Below are 20,287 nucleotides of genomic sequence, written 5' to 3' on the forward strand. Positions count from 1 at the left end.
TTTTATTGATTTATAGGAGCTCTAGATGCAACTCATTAGTCAATTAGATGTAGGCAATTTTTGCCTATTTTCAATCCTGAATGGTGTCTTTTGACAGAGATCTTAATGCAGTTAGATTCATTATCTTATTCCTTCATGGCTGATTAATATTTTTGTTCTTCATAAGAAATAATATGCTACATATATATGTTTATCCAGCATTTGATACATTTTAGTAGGGAGGAGGTAAACATCAGCTCATTCCAGCATTATGCCAGAGCCTTATAATATAGATTGTAAAAAGAAGCAGCATGAGAAGAACAATCCAGTCACAGGATTTGTTATGGTTTAGATGTGGTGTCCCCCAAAAGCTAATGTGTGAGACAATGCAAGAAGATTCAGAGGTGAAATGGTCCGGTTGTAAAAGTCTTAACCCAATCAGTGAATTAGTCCCCTGGTAGGGACTAACTGATTGGTAACTGAAGTACTAGAGTGTGGCTGGAGGTGAGAATTGGGGCGTGGCTTGGGGGTACATATCTGGCCAGTGGAGTTTTTCTCTCTGCTTCCTGATCACCATGTGAGCTGCTTCCCTCTGCCCTACTCTTCTGCCATGTTGCTCCTGCTTCACCAGAGCCCTGAAGAATGGAGCCAGCCTTCTATGGACTAAGACCTCTGAAACCGTGAGCCCCTAAATAAACTTTTCCTCCTCTAAAGTTGGGCTGGTTGGGTCTTTTAGTCAAAGCCATGAAAAAGCTGACTAAAACAGGATTGAGCTCTGACCCCTGTGACACCACCTACAGTATTTGATTTTTTTTTAAATTTCTTCATCCCTAGTGTTTAATTTAACTTTGTCTTCAAGTATGCAGTTACCCCATTGTGTGTCTTAAAGCCAATTAACTATTAATTGCAGTTTCCCAGGTGTTTTATGAGACCTCGAATTCACATCACACTTAATGAGAAAACCATTTGGGGGTATTTTTACATTTGGATGTATTTCCTAGGGGGAACGGATGGGGAAGCTTGTTGCCATTATCTAGTTGTAACTAATAAAAAAAAGTTTAAAAACAAAAGTTGCTTCACTTCTAGGAACTTCATTTTCTCATCAAGATGATGCTCATCAAATTTATTATCCAAACTGAGACACTTTGATATGGAAAGGCAGTGCTATTCCCATACTCTGGTACATGAGTATGTTGTTTCCTCTAACATAAAGTTTTATTTTTAATAGTCTGTTCTCTAGTGAAAACTTCAGGAATTCAGATAAACTTCAGAAACAGTAATATGGGACTGGACAGGCTCAGGTTTCTTTTTTCTTTTCCCCAAAGTCACATAATCACACATCTCTAGCCCCATAACTCAGCCATTACCAGTGAGAAGGATGACTCTGAGTCTTTGGGAGTAGCCCCTGAACCTGGAGTCTGGACCCGGGATGCTCCTTGGGAATCCACACTCCCCCAACTTCTGGTTCTTACAGCTGCAGTCTCAGTAGCTGGACAAGCAGCCATTAAATTTCCTCACATATTCCCATGAAATAATGTTAATTGAAAAAAAAATTGAAGAGATACCAAACAGAAGAATCCTGGAAACGGATCTAGCCTCATATAAATGGCAACTGGAACTCTAAGTGGGGAAAGAAAACACAATCTAAATGGTACTGGGACATTGGCTTCATGAAAAAAAAATGTCAAATTAGGCCCTACTTCACATATCCCAAATTGCAAATATAAAATCAATATTTCTAGCACTTTTAGAAGAAAGTATAAGACAATCGTCAAGCATGGTGGTGCACCCCTGTAATCCCAGTAACTCTGGAGGCTGAGGCAAGGAGGATGGCAAGTTTGAGGCCAGCCTTCACAACTTAGCAAGACCTGGACTCAAAATGAAAAATAAAGAGGGCCAGGCATGTGAATAAAGCTCAGTGGTAAAATACTCCTCAGTTCAGTCCTCATTACTAGAGAAAAAAAAGAAAATAGAATGTAATTTTATAATGGTATAGTAGGAAAGTACTGCATAAGGCACAAAAAAATACAAACCATAAGGGGAACAATTATTAAATTTTAGCAAATTAAAATTATAATCTCTGCCTTTAAAAAAAAGCCCATAACAAAAATAACCAGCTACGGATAAGCACATAATCCACAAAGATGAATCAACTAAGAAAAGAAATCTTACAGAATAATAAGAAAATGACTAAACAACCCTGCTACACATGGAGAAAGACTATGATCCGGGAATTTATACAAACAGAAATAACCAATTTAAAACAGAAACAAACAAAAGCAACCAATTAACATATGAAAAGATATTTAGGGAAATGCAAATTAAGACAATGACAAAATTTAATTTTACATCCATAACTTGGCAAGAGTCTGATAATACAAAATGTATACAAAATGTTAGATAACATGCATGAACTGATAGGGGATTATTATAAGAAATTATTATTTACCACTTGTTGAGGTATAAATCAGTTCAACCACTTTAATGAACAATTTGGCAATACTTAGTAATGTTTAAAACTGTTTTCCTCAACTCAGAATTATGCACTGAGGAATAGAGTGTGAAACTCACAGATTCACAAGATACCACCTATAAATGTTTATTGCAGCACTGTTTATAATGGTAAACCAATTTTTTCCATAATTTTGGAAATTATTAAACTATGTAATGGGAAACAATGCACCAGTTTAAAAAAAATCAATGAATTTTAACTTTTAATTTATAAAGTAAAAACAAAAAAAGGTAATAGGCTGCCATGTATATACATTTAAAGACAAAAACAATACCAATACATTATTTCAGATATTCAGATCTAAAGCTAAACACTTATTCATAATATCTGTGAATTTAGGTATATTAAAAAATATTAAAACAGAATAGAAATTATACGGGAGTTAGATTCCTGACCTTTCCCTCCCTTTCTTTGTGAGCCTGCCCTTGTTCCTCATGTCAGTCAAACTCTGGCTATTCTCTCTAGAAGGTCTTACGCAGGAATTAGTTTCCTGAACTTTCCCTCCCAGCAAAAGGCCACAGTCATTTTAAATTCCCAGAAGTTATACTCACTAACTTCAGGATAAATGCTTACTTTGGAAAAAAAGAAAAGAAAGAAAAATGGAGAGAGGAGTAATTGTGTATATCTTTGACCTCAGTTTTTCTCTTTCCCTTCTGTAATTCCCATTACATGTATTTTGGACCATTTGATACTGTTCTATAGCTTTTGGGTGCTCTCAGGTTTTTTCTTTTCTGTTAATTCTTTGTGTTTTGGGGGTTGGGTCATTTCTAATGCTCTTTCTCAAGTTCATTTATTCTTTCCTCAGTAATTTAAGTTTTCCTAATCTGTTAATTCTTCATCTCTGTTACCTCGCTTTTCATTTCTAGCAATTCCATTTGATTCCAATATCTTCCATTTCTCTACTGAAATCCCCTATCAGTTCATGCATGTTATCTAAAATTTTTCCACTAGAACCTTCAACTTATCAATACAGTCATTTTAAATTCCCTGATAGTCCCAACATCTGGGTAGTTTGATTTTGTTCATTTTTTAACAATTTTTTTCTTATGTATATATATTGTAATTTTTTATTGGATGGTGTACAGTGTGTATAGAATAGTAAACTGATATAAATAGTATTTATGCTAGAAATGGGCATAGGTCTTCTCTTATTAGGTCATCAGTGTATGAGATTGAATGGGTCTAGTCAGGAACTGAGGGTTTGAGTTTTGTTATTGCTATAGTTACCAGTAAATTCAAATTCCTCTACTGTAACCTTGTGCTTGGGCGGGGGCGGATGCTGGAGGGCTTTTATCAGTGTTTCTGTGCTGCACTTAGCTTTCTGCATCACACAGGATTTCCTTCCACGCCCTGTCTCTTCCACAGTGGTAAGCTGCTGTCATGGGGTGGGGACGGAAGACGGCATTCTCTGTTGTGGAGAGAGGGACTCTGTTGTCCTGGCAAGCCCCATGTGCCAGGGCCTCAGAGGTCTGACTTTCTTTGTGAGCCTGCCCTTATTCCTAGTGGCAGTCAACTCTGGCTATTCTCTCTAGAAGTTCTTAAGCAGGAGTTAGTTTCCTGACCTTTCCCTCCGAGCAAAAGGCCACTAATATAGAATTTGTGCTTATAATTATTTCCCTGAAGCAAAGAGGATGGGTATTTTTCCCCCTTCTGCCAGCCACAAAGGGTCTTCCCTTTAGTGCTGCCTCTCAGTTTACTGCTTTCCTTCCATTGCTAGTTGCTTTTGTTCCACAGGAAGGAAATCCTAAGGGATAAGGTCTCCTACCTCCTGCAAGTCTTGGTCACCAAGAGAAATTCCTTCAGGTCTCCCTCGTCACCACAGTCTTTCTTGTGAGCACCCAACAGGGGTCCATGCAGAATAAACCGCTAATGAATGTGAACTCCCCTTGTATTCTTTTTTTTTTTTTTTAGGGTTGTAAATTCTTTACTTTAAAAAAAAACCCTGCTCTTTTCTTGATTTTATTTTTTTTAAATACACAACAGCAGAATGCATTACAATTCTTATTACACATATAGAGCATAATTTTTCGTATCTTTTATATAAAGTATGTTCACGCCAATTCATGTCTTTATACATGTACTTTTTTTTGTTTGCATTATAATTTGCATGAGAGGATTAGATTAATTCCCCTTGTGTCTTGGAGAGCTCAGATTTCTATAAAGTCAACAGTTGCCCTTATTCATTAAAAATTTAGTTGAGGGCTAGGGTTGTAGCTCAGTACCACATAAAAATAAAGGAATTGTATATATATATATATATATATATATATATATATAGTGATTTTTATTAGATGGTGCACAGTGTGTATAGAATAGTCAACTAAATTTTATAATATGTATATATGAAGTTTTCATATATATATGAAAATTTAGTTGACTTCTTTCACCTACTAATATGGTATCCAGTGTTTCTCCCTCCTGTGACTAACACAAGGGGAGCCATATCTATGTCCTTTCTCCTTAGTAGGCCTATCTTTCCTTGGATTATAGGCATCTTAGTTACCCTCCATCCCCAAGGCTCTGATGACTTCAAGAAAAGTTACAATTATGGTTTATCTGGATTTTCTTATTAAGTTGAAAATGGTACTTTTCAACTTCCTACATCCAGTGAAAGTGGAATCTACCTATATCTTTAGTTTTTCATTTCTTAATTTAAATTGTTTTAAAGAGACCAACATTAACCAAGTGATTTCACATGTTAAATCTGGCTGGTGATTCCACAGCATGGCAAAGAATCTTTTTTAGCTGGGAACATCATCATCTTGAATAAAAGATTTCATTTCCTATCACTCTGCAATGACATGTGAACATATGACTAAATTTGAGCCAATAAGATGTGGTAGAGAGTGTTGCCTAAAACTTCCTCTAAGTCTTTTTAAAGAGTAAGTCATTCCTATGGTATACCATGTGGATCTGATTTCTGGAGCTCCAACAACCATCTTGGAAACACAAAGACAACCCAAGATGGCAGAACAAAGAACTGAAAGTTGTGTTCATAATGATGATACTGCAGAAATGCCAAACCAGCTCTGGATGGACAACCTACAGATGGATTTTATGTGATAGAAAAAAACAAAAGTCTTTGTTGTCTAAGCTGATGGTATTGCATGGGATGAAGAGGGATCTGCATCAAACAATCTAGACTGTTATACTTGGTGACAACTTATTTTCTGTGTTTGAATTATTTCATAACTTAAATTTTAATTAAAGTGAAATCGCATGTACTATAAAAATATAAACTATATATAAAAATATGCATTGAAGAAGAGAAATCTTTTTAAGTGTATTAACAATGGTTCTCTCTGGATAATGGGATTTTGTGTTTTTTTCTTTTGTCTTTGTCCACGTCTTTTCAAATTTTCACATTGAGCATTATTCATTTACATTTCTATTTGTTCTACTGAAGTATGATTTTCCTGCTCTGTTGGCACTGGTATCTCATTTCTTCTGGGTGCTTGGTGGAATCCTTCATCATTTGATGTTTCCATAGTACCTCTCTCTGCTGTTTTCATCTTTCTTTGTAGTTCATCTCCTGAGCATATGGTAGCCCTAGTCTAAAACCAAATTTGCCAATTAATAAAGATGTGAACTTCCTTCTCTCTCTTTCTCTCCCCACACTTAATACTTTCTGCTCCTGTTTACCAAGGAGAGAGATTTTTCTCCCAGCAATGACCTCTACCCCATTAGGATTCCCAAAGAAATCCTGGTTCCCTTAATTCTAGCATTCTTCTCTAAAGCTCTTGCCAGACACTGTATTAGAGACCTTAACCAACATAGCTTGTGTCCCTCAGAGACCAACCATCACCGATACCTTGGATTCTGAATGCTCTGATACTGCGTAAGTACAATCATTAGGAGTATCCAAAACCCTGGAGTTTTTGAGCAGTCTTTAAGACTATAAATTTCATTGACCTAGCATTTTAGTTATCTAGTGCTACAGTGAAAATCGCCCCCAAACTTAGCAGATAAGGACAACACACTAATATAGTATGTTTTTGTCCCATGTTTTTGAGGGATCGGGCATTCAGACACTCATTCCTCTATTTCAGAACTTCTCCCAGGACAGAAAACAAGATGACAACCAGGGCTCCAATCAACTGAAAGTCCAACAGGGGCAGGCTGGTTGCAGTTCCAGACTCACCTGTGGCTGTTAACAGGACTCAGTTCCTCACAAGTTGGTGGGCTAAGAGTAACGGGTCTTTGTTGTATGGTGAACAGGAAGTCACCTTGGCTCTGTGCCACTCTGGTCTCTCCAACATGGCAGCCAGCTTCATCCAAGCACACAGGTCAAGAAGGCAAGAAAGGGGATGAGACAGTGGCAGTGAAAGAGAGAGATTCCGACAATGGAATTTTATCCATCTAAAAAGAAGAACAAAAATTTTGTCATTTGCTAGAAAATGGATGGAATTTGAAAGCATTTCAGGAAGCAAAATAAGCCAGACTCAGAAAGTCAAGGGTCATGTTTTTTCTTATACGTGGAAGCTAGAGAGAGAAAAAGGAAAAAAATTATATGGGGGGAGTCTCATGAAAACAGAAGGGATTCCAGTAGAGTAAAGGAAAGGGATTGGGGGGGCGAGGCAAGGAGGGACAGGAAAGTACTAGGGAAAGAAACTGACCGAACTATGCTATGTGCATGCATGTACACATATGTAACAAAGTATTCTCCTATTATATACAATTGTAACCCGCAATTAAAAAGAAGAAAGGGGCTTCCTAGAGAGGTAGAAATCACAGTCTTTTGTGACTGAATCGCGAAAGTTGCATCCCATTTCTTTCTTTCTTTTTTTTTTTTCTGTAGGTATAGATGGACAGCATACTTTTATTTTATTTATTTTTGTATACGGTGCTAAGGATCAAACCCAGTACCTCACACATGCTAGGTAAGTGCTCTGCCACTGAGCCATAGCCACAACCCTACATCTCATTTCTTTTGCTGTACTCTATGCTTGAGAAGCTGGTAAGACACATAGGAAGGAGAATGTACGAAAGGGCTAAGTACCAGGAATTAGGGAGCACTGGAAGTCTGCCAATCATACTAGGTATCACCACCAGTCCCAAAGTTCTCACCACAGTTTTTTCCAGGAGGCCCAGAAGATTTCAGGCCACTTGGACTCCAAATGACCTCTTCTGCTATCCCTGGGTTCATATGCGGCCACGCAGGCACACTTGCTACCACTTTGCAAAGTTGGTCTGTCCTCTACTTAACACACAATCCAATTTAGTTTGGGCTGTCAGAGAACAAAAATGGCAGACAGACAAAAGAAAAGCTTATCTGAAGTCAAAGACTTTAAGGATGCTTCTGGTTTCCAAAAGAAATTCTACTCCCTGGTAAAATAAAATCCTTATTCTGCTTGTCCAGTACGCTTGACCCAGAGCCCAACAAAGGGTATTCCCGTTCACACTCACTGAAGCCACACTGTCTTCCTGAAAAAGCTGTCTTGGCCCTAGGCTGAGGCTCAGCTCCTACAGAGGGACTTAAAAGGAAACAACAGTTCTTGGTCCAGAGCAATAAAGAGACGAATGAGTCATAACAGTCTAGATTCTCCCCAGCATAAGCAGTTCCGTGAATCGCCTCTATAAAAACCCTGCCCTTCCATCCCAAGCTGTGTTCCAAGTGCCAAAACCTTCCATTCAAGAGGTTTATAACTCAGCCCTGTGCTCAGAAATGTCACTGCACATAAGAGGGCCTTTGATCTCTGGCCATACCCAAGCCCATAGTCTGCAGCGAAGCGTGGTTTGATAACTATCTAAAGAGAAAAGTGCTTTGGTTTCCTCTCATCTATTTCTATTCTACTTTTAATAAGCTGCTTAGCTTCAGGCATCTGCCCTCTGCCCTCCAAGCTTCCATCTGAAGCAGAAGTACAACAGGCCGGTGGTTATGAGCTTTGAGAGCTTTTAAAATAACAATAATGGTAGCAAATACTTATAAAGGGCTTACTGTGTGCCAGGCACTGTCCTCAGCAGTTTGTGTAGGCTATGTGATAAAGAGAGGTTTGCACAGATGAGGAAATGCAAGCACAGAGGGCCTCAGAGTGACTAACTCTCTGACAGAGTCACAGAGTCAACAAAGGGCAGGGCCAGGATTAAAAACCAAGCAGTACATCTCCAAAATACACCCTGCAGCCTGTGCAATGAAAGTGAATAAGATCTACCATAGAGTCAGGGAAATAGGGGAAATATGAAGTCAGAAATGGTAGTCTCTACCTAGTAAGGGAGCTATGGAACACACTCCTTAGACCTAAAAACATGTTATTCTTTTTCTAGGTATTGTGTTAGAAATCCCTTCGGGAAGAAAATTGAATGTGAAGTTCTTGTTCTAAAAACCAAAACTTTCCATGAGCTTTTAATGAATGCAACTGAACGGTTTGCCCCAACTTAGACCAAATCATGCTCTAACAGAAGCAGCAGCCCACTGGGGTTGAGTTTTTCTTCCATAGAATATAAAGACATGAGGGAGGGCTGTGGCTCAGTAATAGAACACTTGCCCAGCATGTAGAGGCCCTGGGTTCAACCTACAGTACCACAAAAACAAAAACAGACAAATGAACAAACAAAAAAATGGCAGCAGAAATATGAGAGTTCTATTGCTGTCTAATTGCTTTATTAAAATATGCCAGGCATGGTGGCACACATGCCTGTAATCCCAGGAATTAAGGAAGCTAAGGCAGAAGGATCACAAGTTCAAGGCCAGCCTCAGCAACTTAGCAAGACCCTAAGCAACTTAGCAAGACCCTGACTCAAAATAAAAAAAGGGCTGGAGATATATGGCTGAGTAGTTGAGTGCCCCTGGGTTCAATCCATGATACCAAAAAAATAAAAATGAAAATAAAAAGATGCTTTATTTGTTTGAGTTAGAAACCTGTACTTTTTAAAGCATGTTTTCATTAAGTATGGATAATCACAAAAAATGGCTGGTCAGAAGATAATGATAGTTCATAAGTTAGACCTAAAATATATCATTTCAAACATGCCTCTATTCAATACTTTGTTATTCAGAATTAACCCTAGAATCATTTTTATGAGCAAACAGCTATTATAGTGAAAGCTACTTTGCTTTCTCAGTCCTTCCCCAGGAACAAGGTGGGCATGTATGTTCTGCTGTTGAGACTACTCTGTCAACCTAGCTAATGTGATTGCTTCTGGGATGTTCACCAACCCTGACTGGACCAACAAAAGCCCTCAAGTTTTGCTGGAATTATTGAGAAAGAGTTCTTTTTAGACTGGGTTTATTAAACATGGAAAATTCAAGTCTATAGTTGCTCCAGGCCACCCTGTTGGGGAAAACCCATCTGAAAGAAGGCAAGTAAAGAAGAAAAGCAAATAGAAACAGCTTCCAATAATTTCATTGGGACATCTGGATCCAGCTATACCTGAATCTCCTTCAGTGCTATGCAGTTAAGTGTGCTTATAAATCTTTGTGTTTAAATCCATGAATTAGGTTTCTGATACTTGTAACCTAAGGAGTCCTGACTGGTTCAAAGGAAGAGGTCAGCTGCCAGACTCTGCTCAGTTACTATCAATCATAGTGTGAAATAACACCCCAAAGAGCTGGGTATTTCAAGGCCACACCCACATGGCTGGGTGTGTCTACTAAAGCAATCTAACAGCCATGTACACAGCTGGAGCTAACTTCAAGAGCTCCTAGGAAGCCTCAAACCTACAGCTAGAGGTCATATAAAGACATTCTGGTGAGATAATAAATAACACACATGCACACACCCATTAGGTAAAAATACCACGTATTTTTTCTTAGAGGAAATAACCATGAGCAAAGTATGGTTATGAGTCAGTAACTGACTATAATTAGGGGCTTTCTCCCCAGTAATATCTGAATTAAGACAGAGAACATTAGAGCAGCCCGGCAGTTGGTAAAGAACTAACCACAGCTTTCTTGATGTTTCCCATGACTCAACACTGAGGAACAGGCCCCTGCAAGTCAGAAAAGAGCTTCCTAGGAGAATTTAATGCTTAAGTAATGAGGAGGTTCCTCCTCTAACAGAATCAAAATAATTCTACCTTAGGTCTTCCACCTGGGGCTTGACATCACTCAAACATCTGCCCCAGGAATCCCCATCTACTGGGCAATTTTAGATCCATTTCTATCTCAAACATTTTATTATAATATAAATGATACATAGAAGAGAGTTTATAAAACATATACATATACTTTAAATAATAAATAATAATGTACCCACCAGCTAGGTTAAGAAATACGTCACAAATCACTTTAAATTCCACTATGTGCCCCTCTATAATTACATCCTGCTCTCCCTCACTCCCTTGGGTTTAAAAAAAATAAATAAATAACTGTAGCACAAATGCACATAACCCTAAACAATATGTTGTTTCATTTTGTAGAAGGCATGCTGGTGCACACCTGTAATCCCAGCTGCTCTACAGGTTGAGTCAAGAGGATCCCAAGTTCAAGGCCAGCCTGGCCAACTTAGTGAGACCCTGTCTCAAAATAAAAATAAAAGGGCTGGGAGTGCAGCTTAATGGTAGAGCACTTGCCTGGCATGCCTGAGGCCCTGAGTTCAATCCCCATTGCCACAACAACAACAACAAAAATTAAAATTAAAAAAAGACTCAGTAACCAGCACAACCCTAGTCATGTGTGGAACAAGCAAAACCAGCGTGTGTGTGTGTGTGTGTGTGTATGTGTGTGTGTGTGTGTGGTGGTGGTGGTGGTGGTGGTGCTGGGGATTCAACCCAGGGCCTTCTGCATGCTAGCCAGGCACTCTATCACTGAGCTATACCCCAGCCCAATGTCACCAACTTTAGATGAAAAAAGCTGAACAGGAGCTCATTGCCAGGTCACAGTCTCGTTTCAGCTTCATAGGGCCAAGAAAAGTCAGTGAGTCCCCCCAAACAGAGAGCTTGCTACAGCTGGGGCATCAGGCAGGAAAACCGTTTGTTCAACAAGCAATGCCTAACATTCTCAATGCACTCAGTACTTCATACTTCTAATTCCACATTGGCCTTCACCCTCACCCTCTAGCCCTCAGAAGTAAACAAAAACACAAAAATGACATGGGGTAGCATGAATGTCCTCAGCAGATCTGAGTAGAAAAGAAGGAAGAAATTCATCAATAGATGGTCAATTCCAGCCAAATTAAGAAAATAATATGAAACCCAGATACACTGTCTTCAAGTTAAAACCAAAGTAACAGTCCCCAAGGAAGTCGTTGATGACAGCATTCAGCCTGTCTGTAGGCCCCTCCCCACGGCTGGCCACAGTACAAGAAGCTCCCACTCTGGGATCTTCTCATCCTCCAGGCAGACCCTTTCTCACATTCCCTAACTGAATTTCCTGATTCTTTTGTCCCATATGGTCTTCTTTCATGGTTTGTTCTTTCATTTGGTGGGGTCCATACTGATTGATGAGACTCTTAAGGAAGTTTGCATGAGACATTGTTTGAAATTTTACATGCCTGAAATTATAATTTGCCAACTTTCAACCAGAAGGATAGTTTGGGTGTAGAACTCTAGGATGAGAATAATTTTCTTTCAGAATTTTAAAATCCCTATTATCTTCTTGCTTTCCGTGTTGCTATTTTAAAACCCAAGGACATTTTTCCCTCTATATTCTTGGCATTTTTCTCCCCTAATATAGTAGTAATAAACTACTATATTTATAGTAGTTTATAGTAACATTATTTATATTATATTTATAAATATATAATATAAATATTATATAGTTTATAGTAACATTATATTTTTCCCAGTTTTCTGAAATTTCATAATATGCACCTTGTTATAAGTCTGTCTTTATTTTTTTTTTTTTTGGTACTGGGAATTGAACCCAGGGTACTTCAACACTGAGCCACATCTTCATCCCCTTTTTGTATTTTATTTAGAGACAGGGTCTTGCTGAGGCTGGCTTTGCACTCACAATCCTCCTCAGCCTTCTGAGCTGCTGGAATTACACACGTGTGCCACCATGCCCAGCCCCAATTTTCCATTTTACTATTCGTTCAACAGACTCTTCAAATCCGGCAGCTCATATACTTCTTCCATTCAGAAAAAAATTTCTTAAATTGTTTCTTTAATGATTTCCCCTGTTTTGTCTGTTCTCTCATTCTGGAAATTGAGATTATTCAGATATTGAATCTCAACAGTAACTTATCTTTTTGCTTTCTTATATTTTTATCCTAGTTTCCTTTTCTATATTTTTTATTTTACTTTCTAGATGGCTTTCTTTTCTTCTACTGAGTTTTTAATATCATTTGTTAATATAAAAACAGTGTCATTTGTGTGTGTGTGTGGTGCTAGGGATTGTGCATGCGAGCACTCTACCAACTGAGCTATATCCCCAGCCCCCAGTATCATGTTTTTAATTTCCAGAAGCACATTTTTGTCTTCTGAATACTTCTTTTTATAGCATCTTATTTTTTTTTTTTGCATAGATGCAGTGTCCTCTCATTTCCCTCTGAGTTTCTTTTTGTAACTTTTTCTTCCCTCTTTGTCTCTATGCTGTCTGAGCTGTTTTTTTTTTTTTTTTTTTTGAACAATACTTTTTATTTTTTTATTTTTTTTTTTTATTGTTGGCTGTTCAAAACATTACATAGTTCTTGATATATCATATTTCACAATTTGATTCAAGTGGGTTATGAGCTCCCATTTTTACCCCATATACAGATTGCAGAATCACATCAGTTACACATCCATTGATTTACATATTGCCATACTAGTGTCTGTTGTATTCTGCTGCCTTTCCTATCCTCTACTATCCCCCCTCCCCTCCCCTCCCCTCCCCTCCCCTCTTCTCTCTCTGCTCCCTCTACTGACATTCATTTGTCCCCCTTATATTATTTTTCCCCTTCCCCTCACTTCCTCTTGTATGTACTTTTGTATAACTCTGAGGGTCTCCTTCCATTTCCATGCATTTTCCCTTCTCTCTCCCTTTCCCTCCCACCTCTCATCCCTGTTTAATGTTAATCTTCTTCTCATGCTCTTCGACCCTACTCTGTTCTTAGTTACTCTCCTTATATCAAAGAAGACATTTGGCATTTGTTTTTTAGGGATTGGCTAGCTTCACTTAGCATAATCTGCTCTAATGCCATCCATTTCCCTGTAAATTCTATGATTTTGTCATTTTTTAATGCAGAGTAATACTCCATTGTGTATAAATGCCACATTTTTTTTATCCATTCATCCATAGAAGGGCATCTAGGTTGGTTCCACAGTCTAGCTATTGTGAATTGTGCTGCTATGAACATCGATGTAGCAGTGTCCCTGTAGCATGCTCTTTTTAGGTCTTTAGGGAATAGACCGAGAAGGGGAATAGCTGGGTCAAATGGTGGCTCCATTCCCAGCTTTCCAAGAAATCTCCATACTGCTTTCCAAATTGGCTGCACCAATTTGCAGTCCCACCAGCAATGTACAAGTGTACCCTTTTCCCCACATCCTCGCCAGCACTTGTTGTTGTTTGACTTCATAATGGCTGCCAATCTAACTGGAGTGAGATGGTATCTTAGGGTGGTTTTGATTTGCATTTCTCTGACTGCTAGAGATGGTGAGCATTTTTTCATGTACTTGTTGATTGATTGTATGTCCTCCTCTGAGAAGTGTCTGTTCAGGTCCTTGGCCCATTTGTTGATTGGGTTGTTTGTTCTCTTATTGTCTAATTTTTTGAGTTCTTTGTATACTCTGGATATTAGGGCTCTATCTGAAGTGTGAGGAGTAAAGATTTGTTCCCAGGATGTAGGCTCTCTATTTACCTCTCTTATTGTATCTTTTGCTGAGAAAAAACTTTTTAGTTTGAGTAAGTCCCAGTTGTTGATTCTAGTTATTAGCTTTTGTGCTATGGGTGTCCTATTGAGAAATTTGGAGCCCGACCCCACAGTATGTAGATCGTAGCCAACTTTTTCTTCTATCAGACGGCGTGTCTCTGATTTGATATCAAGCTCCTTGATCCATTTTGAATTAACTTTTGTGCATGGCGAGAGAAAGGGATTCAGTTTCATTTTGTTGCATATGGATTTCCAGTTTTCCCAGCACCATTTGTTGAAGATGCTATCCTTCCTCCATTGCATGCTTTTAGCCCCTTTATCAAATATAAGGTAGTTGTAGTTTTGTGGATTGGTTTCTGTGTCCTCTATTCTGTACCATTGGTCCACCCGCCTGTTTTGGTACCAGTACCATGCTGTTTTTGTTACTATTGCTCTGTAGTATAGTTTGAAGTCTGGTATCGCTATACCGCCTGATTCACACTTCCTGCTTAGCATTGTTTTTGCTATTCTGGGTCTTTTGTTTTTCCATATGAATTTCATGATTGCTTTCTCTATTTCTACAAGAAATGCCGTTGGGATTTTGATTGGCATTGCATTAAACCTATAGAGAACTTTTGGTAATATCGCCATTTTGATGATGTTAGTTCTGCCTATCCATGAACAGGGTATATTTTTCCATCTTCTAAGATCTTCTTCTATTTCTCTCTTTAGGGTTCTGTAGTTTTCATTGTATAAGTCTTTCACCTCTTTTGTTAGGTTGATTCCCAAGTATTTTATTTTTTTTGAAGATATTGTGAATGGAGTGGTTGTCCTCATTTCCATTTCAGAGGATTTGTCGCTGATATACAGGAATGCCTTTGATTTATGCGTGTTGATTTTATATCCTGCCACTTTGCTGAATTCATTTATTAGCTCTAATAGTTTCTTTGTAGACCCTTTTGGGTCTGCTAGGTATAGAATCATGTCATCTGCAAACAGTGATCATTTAAGTTCTTCTTTTCCTATTTTGATGCCTTTAATTTCTTTCGTCTGTCTAATTGCTCTGGCCAGTGTTTCGAGAACTATGTTGAACAGAAGTGGTGAGAGAGGGCATCCCTGTCTTGTTCCAGATTTTAGAGGGAATGCCTTCAATTTTTCTCCATTCAGAATGATGCTAGCCTGAGGCTTAGCATAGATTGCTTTTACAATATTGAGGTATGTTCCTGTTATCCCTAGTTTTTCTAGAGTTTTGAACATAAAGGGATGCTGTACTTTGTCAAATGCTTTTTCCGCATCTATCGAGATGATCATATGATTCTTATTTTTAAGTCTATTGATGTGGTGAATAACATTTATTGATTTCCGTATATTGAACCAGCCTTGCATCCCAGGGATGAATCCTACTTGATCATGGTGCACAATTTTTTTGATAAGTTTTTGTATCCGAGTGGCCAGAATTTTATTGAGGATTTTTGCATCTAGGTTCATTAGAGATATTGGTCTGTAGTTTTCTTTCTTTGAAGTGTCTTTGTCTGGTTTAGGTATCAGGGTGATGTTGGCCTCGTAGAATGAATTTGGAAGTTCTCCCTCTTTTTCTATTTCCCGAAGTAGCTTGAAAAGTATTGGTATTAGTTCCTCTTTAAAGGTTTTGTAAAACTCTGCTGTATACCCATCCGGTCCTGGGCTTTTCTTAGTTGGTAGTCTTTTGATGGTTTCTTCTATTTCCTCAATTGATATTGGTCTGTTTAGGTTGTCTATATCCTCCTGACTCAATCTGGGCAGATCATATGACTTAAGAAATTTATCTATGCCTTCACTATCTTCTAATTTATTGGAGTATAAGGATTCAAAATAATTTTTGATTATCTTCTGTATTTCTGAAGTGTCTGTTGTGATATTGCCTCTTTCATCCCGTATGTTAGTAATTTGAGTTCTCTCTCTTCTTCTCTTCGCTAGCATGGCTAAGGGTCTGTCGATTTTGTTTATTTTTTCAAAGAACCAACTTTTAGTTTTGTCAATTTTTTCAATTGTTTCTTTTGTTTCGATTTCATTAATTTCAGCTCTGATTTTAATTATTTCTTGCCTTCTACTTCTTTTGCTGTTGTTTTGCTCTTCTTTTTCTAGGATTTTGAGATGAAGTATGAGATCATTTATTTGTTGGTTTTTTCTTTTTTTAAGGAATGAACTCCAAGCAATGAATTTTCCTCTTAGAACTGCTTTCAATGTGTCCCATAGATTCCGATATGTTGTGTCTGTGTTTTCATTAATCTCTAAGAATTTTTTAATTTCTTCCTTGATATCTTCTATAACCCATTGATCGTTCAGTAACCTATTGTTCATTCTCCAAGTGATGTATTCTTTTCCCTTCCTTCTTTTATCATTGATTTTCAGTTCCATTCCATTATGATCAGATAGGATGCATGGTATTATCTCTACTCCTTTATATTGTCTAAGAGTTTCCCTGTGACATAATATATGGTCTATTTTTGAGAAGGATCCATGTGCTGCTGAGAAAAAAGTGTAACTGCTTGATGTTGGGTGGTATATTCTATATATGTCAATTAAGTCTAGGTTATTAATTGTGTTATTGAGTTCTATAGTTTCCTTATTCAACTTTTGTTTGGAAGATCTGTCCAGTGGTGATAGAGGTGTGTTGAAGTCTCCCATGATTATTGTATGGTGGTCTATTAGACTCTTGAACTTGAGAAGAGTTTGTTTGATGAACATAGCTGCACCATTGTTTGGGGCATATATATTTATGATTGTTATGTCTTGTTGGTGTATGGTTCCCTTGAGCAGTATGTAGTGTCCCTCTTTATCCCTTTTGATTAACTTTGGCTTGAAATCTATTTTATTTGATATGAGTATGGATACTCCTGCTTGTTTCCGAAGTCCATATGAGTGATATGATTTTTCCCAACCTTTCACCTTCAGCCTATGTATGTCTTTTCCTATCAAATGCGTCTCCTGTAGGCAGCATATTGTTGGGTCTTGTTTTGTGATCCATTCTACTAGCCTGTGTCTCTTGATTGGTGAGTTTAAGCCATTAACATTTAGGGTTATTATTGAGATATGGGTTGTTCTTCCAGCCATATTTGTTTATTTATGTTACTAAACATGGTTTGTTTTCCTCTTTGATTATTTTCCCCCCTTTAGTGTCCTACCTCCCACTGTTGGTTTTCATTGTTATTTTCCATTTCCTCTTCCTGTAATGTTTTGCCAAGGATGTTTTGAAGAGATGGTTTTCTAGCTGCAAATTCTTTTAACTTTTGTTTATCGTGGAAGGTTTTAATTTCATCTTCCATCCTGAAGCTTAATTTCGCTGGAAACACAATTCTTGGTTGGAACCCATTTTCTTTCAGTGTTTGAAATATGTTATTCCAGGATCTTCTAGCTTTCACAGTCTGTGTTGAAAGATCAGCTGTTATCCTGATTGGCTTACCCCTAAATGTGATCTGCTTCCTTTCTCTTGTAGCTTTTAAAATTCTCTCCTTATTCTGTATGTTGGGCATCTTCATTATAATGTGTCTAGGTGTGGGTCTCTTATGATTTTGCACATTCGGCGTCCTGTAGGCTTCTAGGATTTGGGGTTCTGTCTCATTCTTCAAGTCTGGGAAGTTTTCTCGTATTATTTCATTGAATAGATTGCTCATTCCTTTGGTTTGAAACTCTGTCCCTTCCTGTATCCCAATGACTCTTAAATTTGGTCTCTTGATGTTATCCCATATTTCTTGGATGTTCTGCTCATGGTTTCTTAACAGTCTTGCTGAGCTGTCTATGTTCTTTTCAAGTTGAAATACTTTATCTTCATTGTCTGATGTTCTGTCTTCTAAGTGTTCTACTCTGCTGGTAGTATTCTCAATTGAGTTTTTAAGTTGGCTTATTGCTTCCTGCATTTCTAGGATTTCTGTTTGTTTGTTTTTTATAACCTCTATTTCCCTGTATAGTTGATCTTTTGCTTCTTGGATTTGTTTATGTAGTTCATTGTTGAAGTGATCTTTCATTGTCTGATTTTGCTGTCTGATGTCTTCCTTGAGACTCCAGATCATCTGAAGCATGTATATCCTGAATTCTTTATCTGACATTCCATCTGCTGCAGCTATTACCTCTTCTAACGTTGAGTTGACCTGCAATGCTTGTGGTCCTTTCTTTCCTTGTCTCTTCATACTGTTCGCGTTCCTTTCTACTTGGTGAAACTGTTGTGCTATGGAATTTTCCCCCTATATATTTATATTGGTCTTGTATAGTTGCAAAGTCTCCCTCGCAGGAGCGGGCGGCGGCTCTGTCCCTCTGCGGGCCGCTAGGCTTGTTCTGTCGGTGGTCACAGTTCTGTCTACTCTGCAGGCGCAGGCAGCGGCACTGCCCCTCTGCAGGCCTCTGGGGCTGTACTGCCAATGGGTCGCAGGTGCGCCTACCTTGCAGGCGCGGGGGGGGCGGCTCTACCCTTCCTCAGGCCACTGGGCCTGTTCTGTCTCTTGGTTGCAGGTCTGGCCTGCTCTGATGGTGGTCACAGTTCCGTCTACCTTGCAGGCGCTGGGGGGAGGGGGCGGCTCTGCCTCTCAGCAGGTCGCTGCTCCTCTTCTGCCGGTGGGTTGCAGGCCCGCCTACCTTGCAGGAGTGATTGGAAGCTCTGTCCCGCCGCAGGCCACTGGGCCTTTTCTGTCGGTGGTCACAGTTCCCCTACCTGGCAGACGCGGGGGGTGTGGGGCGGCTCTGCCCCTCAGCAGGCCGCTGGGCCTGCTCCGTGCATGGTCACAGTTCCCTCTACTTTGCCGGCACAGGGGGAGGGGGCGGCTCAGCCTCTCAGCAGGCCGCTGCTCCTCTTCTGCCAGAGGGTCACAGGCCCGCCTACCTTGCAGGAGTGATTGGAAGCTCTGTCCTGCCGCGGGCCCCTGGGCCTTTTCTGTCCGTGGTCACAGTTCCACCTACCTGGCAGGCGCGGGTGGTGGGGGGCAGCTCTGCCCCTCAGCAGGCCGCTGGGCCTGCTCTGTGCGTGGTCACAGTTCCCTCTACTTTGCCGGCGCAGGGGGAGGGGGCGGCTCAGCCTCTCAGCAGGACGCTGCTCCTATTCTGCCGGTGGGTCGCAGGCCCGCCTACCTTGCAGGAGTGATTGGAAGCTCTGTCCCACCGCGGGCCACTGGGCCTTTTCTGTCGGTGGTCACCTGGCAGGCGCGGGGGGTGGGGGGTGGCTCTGCCCCTCAGCAGGCCGCTGGGCCTGCTCTGTGCGTGGTCACAGTTCCCTCTACCTTGCCAGTGCAGGGGGAGGGGGCAGCTCTGCCTCTCAGCAGGTCGCTGCTCCTCTTCTGCTGGTGGGTCGCAGGCCCGCCTACCTTGCAGGAGTGATTGGAAGCTCTGTCCCACCGCGGGCCACTGGGCCTTTTCTGTCCGTGGTCACAGTTCCACCTACCTGGCAGGCGCGGGGGGTGGGGGGCGGTTCTGCCCCTTAGCAGGCCGCTGGGCCTGCTCTGTGCGTGGTCACAGTTCCCTCTACCTTGCCGGTGCAGGGGGAGGGGGCGGCTCTGCCTCTCAGCAGGCCGCTGGGCCTGCTCTGTGCGTGGTCACAGTTCCCTCTACTTTGCCGGCGCAGGGGGAGGGGGCGGCGTGAGCTGTTTTTTATTTGCTATTTTTATCTCAACCTATCATGTTAGAGACTTTTCTCAGATACCTAGAACTTCTTGGCCATCTATTCATAATAACCAGTAGTAAAGAAACTCTGCTTGGAAGCTCTCAAAATATAATAAGCCTTGTTGACTCTGAACTTCACTGTAGGCATGTATAGATGGTCTGCTGTAGTAAAACCCTGAAGTCAATATACTTAGGTCTTTTCTCTGGGGCTGATGGATTTCACAAAGAACAGCCTGCCAACCTCCTGCCTGTAAGTAAGAACCCTGGTACCAAAGTTCTGGGATTCAACTGAAAGAAGGCGGCAGTGGGTCCTTTCACTTTGAATTCAGTGTGCAAAGGGTTACTCCATCCCCACTTGGGGGACAGTGTGCACTGGTGTGGTGTGCATACTCACTCGTAGTGCCCCACACACTGCTTCCCTTTATTCCTTCAGAAACCAAACCTGCCAGAAGACCAAAGG

At 40.1% G+C, this 20,287-nt stretch overlaps 1 protein-coding gene across 2 annotated transcripts in view; it reads right to left on the reverse strand.

Annotated features, from left to right (window-relative positions):
• Positions 1-20,287, reverse strand: part of Sv2b (synaptic vesicle glycoprotein 2B) — a 257,782-nt gene that overhangs the window by 209,188 nt on the left and 28,307 nt on the right. For both annotated transcript variants that reach the window (XM_046436674.2, XM_046436683.2), the window contains one exon: positions 6,633-6,850. The gene's annotated coding sequence lies outside the window, so the exon portion shown is untranslated. The remainder of the gene's footprint in view (positions 1-6,632; positions 6,851-20,287) is intronic.

This window comes from Marmota monax, unplaced genomic scaffold (genome assembly GCF_021218885.2).
Source record: "Marmota monax isolate L192 unplaced genomic scaffold, Marmota_monax_Labrador192_F-V1.1 WCK01_AAM20220418_F8-fsc00005, whole genome shotgun sequence".
NCBI lineage: Eukaryota > Metazoa > Chordata > Mammalia > Rodentia > Sciuridae > Marmota > Marmota monax.